The sequence below is a fragment of the Rutilus rutilus genome, assembly GCF_951802725.1.
Source record: "Rutilus rutilus genome assembly, chromosome: 20".
In the NCBI taxonomy this organism is placed as follows: domain Eukaryota; kingdom Metazoa; phylum Chordata; class Actinopteri; order Cypriniformes; family Leuciscidae; genus Rutilus; species Rutilus rutilus.
This window is the reverse complement of record NC_140225.1, coordinates 35,182,522-35,193,389: the sequence shown is the minus strand read 5'-3', so window position 1 is coordinate 35,193,389 and position 10,868 is coordinate 35,182,522.

The following is a 10,868-nucleotide window of genomic DNA, read 5'->3' as shown; positions in this document are numbered from 1 at the left end:
TGTGAGAAGTATGCGGAGGCTCAGGAAAAAAAGAGGACAAAAGGCTGGTGGGCTCAATATATGTGTACACACTGACGAAAGCAAGTTTCGCCACAGACGAAAAGTAAGCCTTGACCTAAAAAAACATTTATTCTCTTCACATGTGGAAGTGTACACTGTAAAAAATAAAATCTTATTAAAACGGTCAATGGCTCCCAAACAAAACCCGTAAAAATAAAGTAAAATATCCTAATTTAAGTAAAGTGCAAACACATTTTACAGAACCTTTCCTTAAATGTTTTACAGAAAAACACTGTTATTTTCCTGAATTATTACAATAAAAAAAAAGACTGTCAGCAATCACTGTCAGATGACTGTTAGCAATGCTGCCTACAAAAACAGTAAAATGAATGTAAAATTTCCTAATTTAAATAAGTCAAAAGACTTTTACAGAAATATTCATGAAACTTTTTAACAGAAACAGTTTTTTCACATATATTTCCTGAATAAAACAAAAAAAACATTGACTGTAAAAAGTGAATCTCTTGCAGTGAACAACATGCATGATCTACTGTGACTATACTCACTGCATCAGAAACTACACAGTTACTGTCTGTTAAATAAAGCAACACATAGACTAACCTCAGAGTTTCTCTGCTCATCTCTACTCTTCAACACAACGGTGACACACGAAACACACCATACAGAAACACTTTACATCCCATCAGAACATTAAACACTAACAGATCTCTCAGGATCTCAGCATCTTCACTTATTACAATCCACACTTTATTTCTTTCATACTAACATTCTTATTGAGAATTAACAGAGGTTTAGAAGTTGATGTTTTATTGAAAATAATAAAGTTTGTACATATATTTACATATTTACATATTTGTTATGGCAATGAATCCAAGAGAAACTCAGATCAGATGATGTTGGTCACTTGCAGTGATGATAGTCAACATGTAAAGGCCTGATTTACTGATACAACCTGAAGTCGAATATCTGATTAAGCCGTTAAATAATAGTTATTAATTTTGCATGCCAATACTGGTGCAGAAAATCCTGCAGTGCTGTGATACTCAGATAGATGAAGTTTATGAAGTCATTATACAGAAGATGTTTTGACAGGATCATATAGACTCACTCAGACATCAAGAATCAGCGTATGAATCAGCGTATGAATCAGCGTATGAATCGTGATAATGGTGACAATGAGAAAATAATTCTGATCAACTCTGAACTAGTCACAATACAAACTACTAAAGTCACAAAAAGGCTGTGTTGATTGTCACCATTGTTGAGATACATACGCTGATTCTTGATGTCTCTATACTCCTACAAATAAAAAATAAACTCAAAACATTTTCTCTATAATATATATATATTTTTTTTTTCAGAATATCAGATTGTTATAATACTGATGCCACAATATTACAAGGGTCATGTGAAAAGTTATGACATGGATCATACACTTTGTATAAAACTAAAGTCTCTCTATATATTATGTAACCTCAGCTAATATATTCAGAGATTTGACTCAAACTTATATCAGTGAATCAGATCACCACATGATGATTATAACATCATCAATAAGTGACTAACATCATCTGATGAGATTTTCACCTGCATTTATTACCATAACAAATGTGTATCAAAAACACAGTTTAAACAGCAGTGAAAAACTAATGTTTAAAACTCAAGGGTCATGAGCCCAGCTAAGGCCAGCACTGATCTCAGTCATGGGGACATCAAAATTCTGTTAAAGTTTTGTGCACTTTATTTAAATTAGCATATGTTACTTTAATTTGATGGTGTTTGTTTGGCAGCCGCAGCTGACTGTCATTTGACCCTGTTTTTATGATTGTTTTTTTGCAATGAAGGTATTTGATCATAATAATTCAGGAAATACCTGTGAAATAACAGTGTTTTTTCAGTTTATTTAAATTAGAATATTTTACAAAAAAATGTGAATTACTGGAATTTGTCATTAATGTCACAATACCTAAAATAAGAGCTGGATTTAAAATGAAAGAAAATGATCATCAAAAAAATCAGTTATTTTCTGTAAAATTATGATTTTTTTTTTACAGTGTAGACAAGACACAATATTGATACATTGTTCGGTTACACTTTAGATTACAGCGTGCAATGTACTGTGTGATTAAAACAAATTTAGTTTAACTTTCAGTAATTATAGCGTACCTATAAGTACTTACATGTAAGTATAAGGGAACAATATGTAATAAAGTGGTCACAACCATGAGAATTAATTATACTGTAAGTACTTTAGAACTAAGGGGTGCTTATTCTACTATTATAATACAACAACCCTATGTTTGGGAGAAATTTATCAAGAACATACACTGCCTACCTTTTTGTAATAATAGTGTACCAACACATTTTAACAGTTACAGGGTTAGGTTAGGCTATCTGTAGATATCTATAGCCTACATATCTGTGCAATTATAGTTTTTTTTTTTCTAGCAAAAGTATTACAATTTTACGGAAGCCCTGAACCGCAACGTAAAAAAAAAAAAAAAATATGTAAAAAAAATAATAATTTATGAAAAAAAAAAAAAAACATTTATGTAGAAAAAAAAAAACATTTATGTAAAAAAAAAAAAAAAAAAATGTAAAAAAAATGCTATCATTTCGAGATTAAAGTCGAAATGTTTCGAGATTAAAGTCGAAATGTTTCGAGATTAAAGTCGAAATGTTTCGAGATTAAAGTCGAAATGTTTCGAGATTAAAGTCGAAATGTTTCGAGATTAAAGTCGAAATGTTTCGAGATTAAAGTCGAAATGTTTCGAGATTAAAGTCGAAATGTTTCGAGATTAAAGTCGAAATGTTTCGAGATTAAAGTCTTCCGTAGAAGTTGTGTGTGTGCTTGCCGTTATTTCACATTGCCGCACAGGCATTCGTGCGTGGGTGTGTGTGTGTGTAAAGACATGCGCTTGTGAAGTCGAACTGCCGTCTATAATAGACACCGTACGTTCTGGATACATTTTAAGTGCATCATTCTGTATCCAATCATTTGGCCGGATCCCGTGATTTCCTCAAATATAATAACCACTGGTGGTTGAGTAAAGATTCCCTGAAATGATTGTAAAGCGCTTTTAACCTGACATATGAAAGCGCTATATAAATGCCTCATTCATGCATTCATTCATTCATAAAGCTGGATATCTTGATCCAGTCTGACAGTAGCCTATATTTTATAACGTCCTATAGCCTAATGTCATGTTGGTAGACCTGTAGAATATCCCTTTGTTGAAAGCCCAGATAAAAGTAAAAAGCTATTATTTCGTGTAGATCCAGTTTACACACACACACACACACACACACACACCACACGCACGCACACGCATGAATGCCTGTGCGGGAATGTGAAATAACGGCAAGCACATACACAACTTCTACGGAAGACTTTATTCTCGAAACATTTCGACTTTAATCTCGAAACATTTCGACTTTAATCTCGAAACATTTCGACTTTAATCTCGAAACATTTCGACTTTAATCTCGAAACATTTCGACTTTAATCTCGAAACATTTCGACTTTAATCTCGAAACATTTCGACTTTAATCTCGAAATGATAGCATTTTTTTTACATATATATATATATTTTTTTTTTACATAAATGTTTTTTTTTTCTACATAAATGTTTTTTTTTTTTTTCATAATTTTTTTTTTTTTTACATAATTTTTTTTTTTTTTTTTACGTTGCGGTTCAGGGCTTCCGTACAATTTATTTTTAAATACTGTGGAAATACTCTTGTCCCATGTAGTTCCAGGGTTAGTGTGATTAAAGTGGTGCTTGTTACCCTCTTGTTCCACGTACAGTAGTTACAGGCTAAGTACAGTACAAATACACACCCAGTCTAATATCACTGATTCAGAAACATTTGTTTGAAAAACAACATTTCAAAACAGACTTGCAACACTTCTTATTCATCTAAAAATGTTTTTTAAATAACATTTTTATTTCAAATACAGAGAGAAGCACGTTTTGCCCTTTGTTTATTTTTCTTGCTTGGCGTCTTCCTCCTCTTGTTCCTCTTCCCCTTTTTCAGTATTTCCACTGATGAATCTTAAGAAGGAATTCCATGTATTTTGCTATTCTGTATTAAATATTAAAAGAAAATGCAGTACACCCAGAAATGTTTTACATAATTAACTTTTTGCTTCTTACAAACTGCCACCAGTGTGTGCGTGAGAGTCTAGGTCACGTCTGACGTAAATGTAAGCACGTTGTGAAACACATTGTGAAGCTTGACGTAAGCACGCTGTGAAACTCACATGAAAACTGGCGTCTCTTTCCTCCTGTCTTGTTTGTTTCTCATTGTTATTATCTGTTATTGTTTGTATTTTGTTGTGAGCAATATTGAAAAAAAAGAAGAAAAAAAAAGACTGATGGCATCCGACTTCCGGCGTGCTCACGTGACGTCAAGCGTGATCTCAACTCTCATGCACGCACATATTTATTGCAGTATGTGCTGTTTGATGCTCCAACTTTTAGGAACACATGAGCTTGCATTATATGTATTCCCAGAGATAATTAATTTTTCTAAAAACCTTTATTTGTGTTAATCTGAAGAAGGAAAGTCGTATACATCTCGGATGGCATGAGGGTAAAATATGAGTAAATGGTAGGGATGTACTTCTGGGTGTTCTGCATTTTAAACGAATAAGAAGTGTTGTGAATCTGTTCTGAATTAAGCTGTTTTTCAAATAAAGGTTTCCCAGTGATATTAGATTGTGTGTATGTATTGTTATTGCACTTACCCTGTAACTTAATGGAACAAGAGTATTTCCCCAGTATTTAAAAAATGAATTTACCTCAAAGTAAAATGACAGTTTACTGAAAGGTAATTTATATGCAACAAACAGTTAGTAGAGCACTTCTGAAAATCCTTGCGAAAGCAAAAGATCAAGTATACCTATACTTAAGGTTCATTTAAAATGATCTTGTGTTGCTACTTATAGACTACTGCATGTTAACTGAAAGTCTGTTGATACACTGGTTAATTTCTACATGCTGACTGTATTTAAAGTATTATTGAGAACCTGTTGAGGATTTGTTGCATGTCTGCAAATACGCTGTTGAACATCTACAACCTAAATTAATAACACATTGGTAACACTTTACTGACAGAATGTTTAATAGCAGTTTACATGTTACATACAGTGTAATGATTGCTACAAACATTTAATAGACAATCTACAGATACTACCCTGATGAGAGTAAGTAGATAAGTACTTGTAAAGTAAGTTATAGTCAACAGATTATCAATAGACTATCTATAGGGGACCATCAAAATAAAGTGTTACCATAAATCAATCGTTTTCTGTTTCTCATCATTTGGCCTTGATTGAATTATAGTTTTTTTCTTATTCTAAATGTGATCAAGATAGTAGATGTGTTGAGGAATTTGGCAATTAACAAAGCATTTTAATTATATTCTGCTGAAATGAACAAAATGACTTTGTTCATTTTAATGTTTCAAAGAGTCAGTAATATGATCCGAACTTCCCATCACTGCGTCCGGGCCGTAGGACTGTACATGTGCAGCGGCTGGTCTAGCCTGGGGAAAAATATGAGACATAATAAAATATGAAAGAAATGCTTTAAAAAAATGCCAACTATTTTACAACAGTAAATTAGTATTTTTGTAGAGGTCAGTAATTTGAATAAAACACGCCCAAACAACCTTCATATAAAGGCTTTCCATTACAGCCTTTCATCTCTCTCTGCAAACTGATGAAGCAGGAAAAGAAAAAATAATCTTACTTATGGTTTATCATTTGCTTATGTTTTATCATTTAGATCTTAAATATCATATAACCAAATGTAATCAATCATATTTGAGGAAACGTTATCAGGTTAATATGTTCCTCATTATTATCATTTTGATGTGTTTACCATTATTATCATTTGAAATGTATGTGTAATGCTTTTCTTTTATAAATCTTTATGCCTCAGATGTAGCTGAGTGACTTACGGTGAACTTTTGTGCTGTTTAGATGAGGTCAAGAGTCTATAAATTTCCAATAGACAGACCACAAATGCTCGAATGTCTCAGAATAAAGTGATAAACGAATGTTATCTTAGCTGAACATCTTGCAGAAGAGACATGTTGTGCAGTAGTTCTTTGTGTTTTGTATTAAGATGAACAACTTTCTGACACATCTGGGGTACGAGACGTGTGTCTCTAGTGTCTTTAGTGTCCGCTCAATATGAGAGGAAAGGGGAACTTTGCCCTGTTCTGATAAGCATCTGCATAAGGCAAGAATATTATTCTCAGAGTATGTTAATTATATTTTACTTATAAATATTATTGATTTTACCTGTTCATTTTATGTTTCTTTATTAAACTTTTAAACCTGATTATGGATGAATTATTTTACTCTTCATTTATTATTTGATTGTCTGCTGTTAAGAAATAAATTTGACTTAATCATCTGACTGGATCTCGTCCCTGCCTCACAAACATATAATGCTCTCTAAAGACCTCACTGTTTTTAACACATACACATGGCTTCAGTTTTGTGAATTTTGAAAACAAAACAAAACAAAACAAAACAAAACAAAACAAAACAAAACAAAACAAAACAAAACATATTTTAGTACAAAAGTTATTGATAAACCATATTTTGTTTGTGAAAACCTTTGTACTCAGATTTCACACACAAATAATACAGAGGTGCAGGTTTGTTTATGGATAGATTGTATGGATTACTGTTTTTTTTTTTTTACATTTTTGGTGTGATTTAATTACTTACTTTTTTGATTTATGGCTAAATGAATAAAAGCCAAACTTGAATCTGAATTACTCCAAAATAAATACTGTACTGTACTGTATTACTTGACTGGATTCTTAACTCTGAAAAGAGTAACTCTAAACTCTAAAACACAGAAAGCCGAAAATTTACGTCAATGGCGGGGAAAGAATTAATTGTTCTTGCATAACAATTTACAAATTGTTTGCCAGATCTTGTTTGTTATATTTTACTAGATCAATGTATTCATGTAAAATGTACTACCTTTAATAAACACGATGCAAATTAAAAAGGAGTCTGGTGCGAATGAATGAATGAATGAATGAATGAATGAATGAATGAATGAATGAATGAATTTATTAATAATTGAATTGATGAAGAAATCAAGTAAATGAAGGGTTGCATGGGAAACCATGCATGGTCAGAAAGTGCCTGGTGACGATCTAGGGGCTACACCCCGAATGTTGTAAAAAAACACACAAATCAGCTCATGGCCCCGGTGTTTCACCTCAATCTCTGCTATGCTGTGAGTTAAGAATACGTTTGGGAACAGGCACCAGTTACGCATGATTTTCACATTTGCATAAATTCCAACACTTGTGAGCAGATGATTACAGTATTTCACTAGATTTGTAATAAGATGCGTTTGTAGACCTGTTTTCACAGAAACTGCAGGGTTTATCTCAACTGAAGAAATTAGGACAAAAGTATTGTAATATCCCCACTGTACACTGTAAAAACTAAAGGTGCCTCAAATATCCTATCGGCTAGCTACTCAAGGAACTTCACAGTGTATTTTAAGTGTATCTAGACTCTTTCTGCAATTACATTACCATGAGACCTCAAAGTTCTTTGGGGGAAATTAGAGGAACTCAAATTCCATAAAAGGTTTATTGTAAGATCTGGAAAAATGTAAGTGGTTCCTGGAAGATCTCTTTTATAAAAGCCAGCATCTGGAGGAAACAAAAGATGTGCAAGGCCACAAGATGAACAGCCTTGTACATTTATTATTGTTATTATTATTATTATTATTAGTAGTAGAAGTATTGTTGTTGTTATAGGCCTGCTTAAGGTTTGATTCAGTAGCCTATACTTTTATTCAGTATATTTTATTGATTAATTAAAAACCTTAAACAATAGCAACAAGAAGAAGCAGCAGCAGGAGAAAAGTTTTATGCTGTCACAAAACTGCTTATATTTCTGCTATGTCATCGCTTCAGGGATCCTCATGCTGTGTAAAAAACCTTAGCTCGTCATCAGATTTGAAATGATCCTCTTTATAGCCTGCAGCCACTTCAGTGGTTCCTTCGGCTCTCCATTATACGGTTTGTAAACTCACCACAAAAATACAAATACAGTCTACTTAGGCCTGTCACAGAGTCAGCCATACCGTCACAGCCCCAATCATCACACAATCACCAGGACCCGTCCACTCGTTCACAATCACCTGAATACTGACTCGCTTCACCTGCACTCCCTCATCAACTTATATTCACAGTTCACCATCCACTCCTTGTCTGGTCTCGTCACAGTATACACTGCATTCCGTCAGACTCCTTACCAATCTACTCACCTGAGATCGTCTCATCCTGTGTCCAGTCTCCTGTCCGTCTTCCGTCCGTCATCCTGATCCAGATTGCCTGTCTTCGTGTTCACTCGTCACCTGCACACAGAATCCACTTCAATCACCGCCAGCTAAGTCACCATCGTCATACTACAAGTCACCATCATCTGGTTCCCATTGTTCCACCACCACTCTGCTTTTAATAAACACTATATGCACCTAAACCTGTCTGTCTCCTTCTGTGTGTGTGACAGAAGACCAGAGTCCACCAGATCCGTTTGCCGAACATATGCAGGCAGTTCGGCAAACTCTCCCCTCTGCACCACCCGCTCCTTCACCACCTGCCTCTGCCAGTCCCATGGCCTGACCAGCGACACACAGCGGTGAGGTGGAGGACTGCAGCGGGTTCCTTTTACAATGTTCGCTCTATTTTGAGATGCAACCACAGCTTTTCTCCACCAAACGGGCGCTTATTGCCGTCATAATTTCCCTGCTGTCTGGACGCGCTCTCCAATGGGCCCAATCCATCTGGCACGTCATCATTCACCAACCACTTCAAGGAAGTCTTCTGTCAAACCGCATCAGTATTATCCGTCCATGATCAGCTGTTCAACCTCCGCCAAGGTAATACTTCAATAAATGTTTATGCTCTGCAGTTCCGCACTTTGGCGGTATTTAGCGGCTGGAATGAGACGGGCTTGCTGACAGCCTTTCGCCAGGGTCTGAACCCACAAGTGCGCCACCAGATGGTCATTTATTATGACACTCAGTTTCATTCAGAAAGCTGTGCGCATCTCTCAGTGTCTCTCAGCCTGCTCATTGGATCTACCCGCTTCGTATCCTCCACCTATCTCTCCATCTGTCGCCCTTCCAACACCAGAACCCATGCAGGTCGACACGTACCATCTGTCCAGTGCGGAACGTCAAAGAAGGTGATTACAGCACCTGTGTCTGTATTGTGGGGGAGAGGGCCACATCATCATCAACTGCCCGACTCTGGGTCTGGAAGACGGCGTTCATCATTCCGGTAGGCCACTACGAGTACCAGGTGATTTCTTATGGCCTGTCCAACTCACCCTCCGTATTCCAGGGGTACATGAATGAGGTGTTCCGGGAGTACCTCCAACGCTTCGTCATCGACGACATTCTGATCAACTCCTGGTACCTGGCCGAACATCGCCACCACGTGACGCATGTTCTCAAGAAGCTGAGAGAACACCACCTCTATCTCAAGTTGGAGAAGTGCGAGTTCCACACACCATCCATCCAGTTCCTCGGGTACATCATCGACCAACGAGGTATCCAAATGGACCAGAGGAAGGTGGACACCATTCACAACTGGCCCCAACCTGTCACTCCAACGCTTTCTAGGCTTCGCCGACTTCTATCGTAGGTTCATCCAGAATTACAGTCTCCTCAGCTCACCTCACTCCTCAGAAACCGGCCCAAGTCTCTGTCCTGGAACCCTTTGGCCACAGAAGTCTTCCAACACCTGAAGGAGCTCACCACCGTTTCAAGGTCATCATGATCACCGGAACCTGAAGTATCTCCGAGAAGCCTAGCGACTCAACCCACGACTAGCCCGCTGGGCACTATTCTTCACACGGCTCGATTTCACTGTGACCTACCGACCCGGTACCAAGAATTGCAAGGCAGATGCCTTGTCCTGTCTGTTTCATCCTGAGCTTGAATCCAGTCCTCCAGAACCTGTTCTCCCTCCAGCCTTGGTGGTCAGCCCAATCAAATGATCCCTCGACGATCAAATCTTCCAAGCCACCCACACCAAACCTGCTCCGCTGGGAGGTCCTGAGGGACGGTTAAATGTACCATCCGCCTGCCGTCTGTACCTCATGGACTCACACACCTCTCCGGGCTCTGGACACCCAGGCAGCCAGCGAACCCTCTCGCTCCTACAAGATCGCTACTGATGTCCCAACATGGCCCAGGATATCTCCCGATACATCAAGGGGTGCTCAGTCTGTGCCATAACCAGCAGGGTGAGGAAGCTACCCGAGGGAAAGTTGGTACCTCTGCTGATACCCAGATGCCCCTGGTCTTACCTTGGTATTGACTTCATGACTGACCTTCCTTCGTCCAACCATCACACCTGTTTATTTTTCATCGACCGATTCTCCAAGGCCTGTAAACTCATTCCTATCAAGGGCCTGCCCACCGCGTTCGAAGCCGCAGAACTCCTGTTCCAACAAGAAAGTCAGTCATTATGGCCTACCAGAAGACATCATATCGGACAGAGGTCCCCCAGTTTATCTCCCAGGTGTGGCAGGCCTTCTTCACACTCCTAGGCATCTCAGTGAGTCTATCCTCAGGAAACCATCCGCAAACCAATGGCCAGACTGAGCGCAAGATCCAGGAGATCGGGAGGTGCCTGCGGTCATATTGCCAACAGAACCAGGACAGCTGGAGCCGTTTCCTTCCCTGGGCGAAGTATGCCCAGAATTCCCTGCGTCAATCCACCACTGGGCTTACTCCGTTCCAATGCATCCCCGGCTACCATCCTCCTCTCTTCCTCTGGTCCGG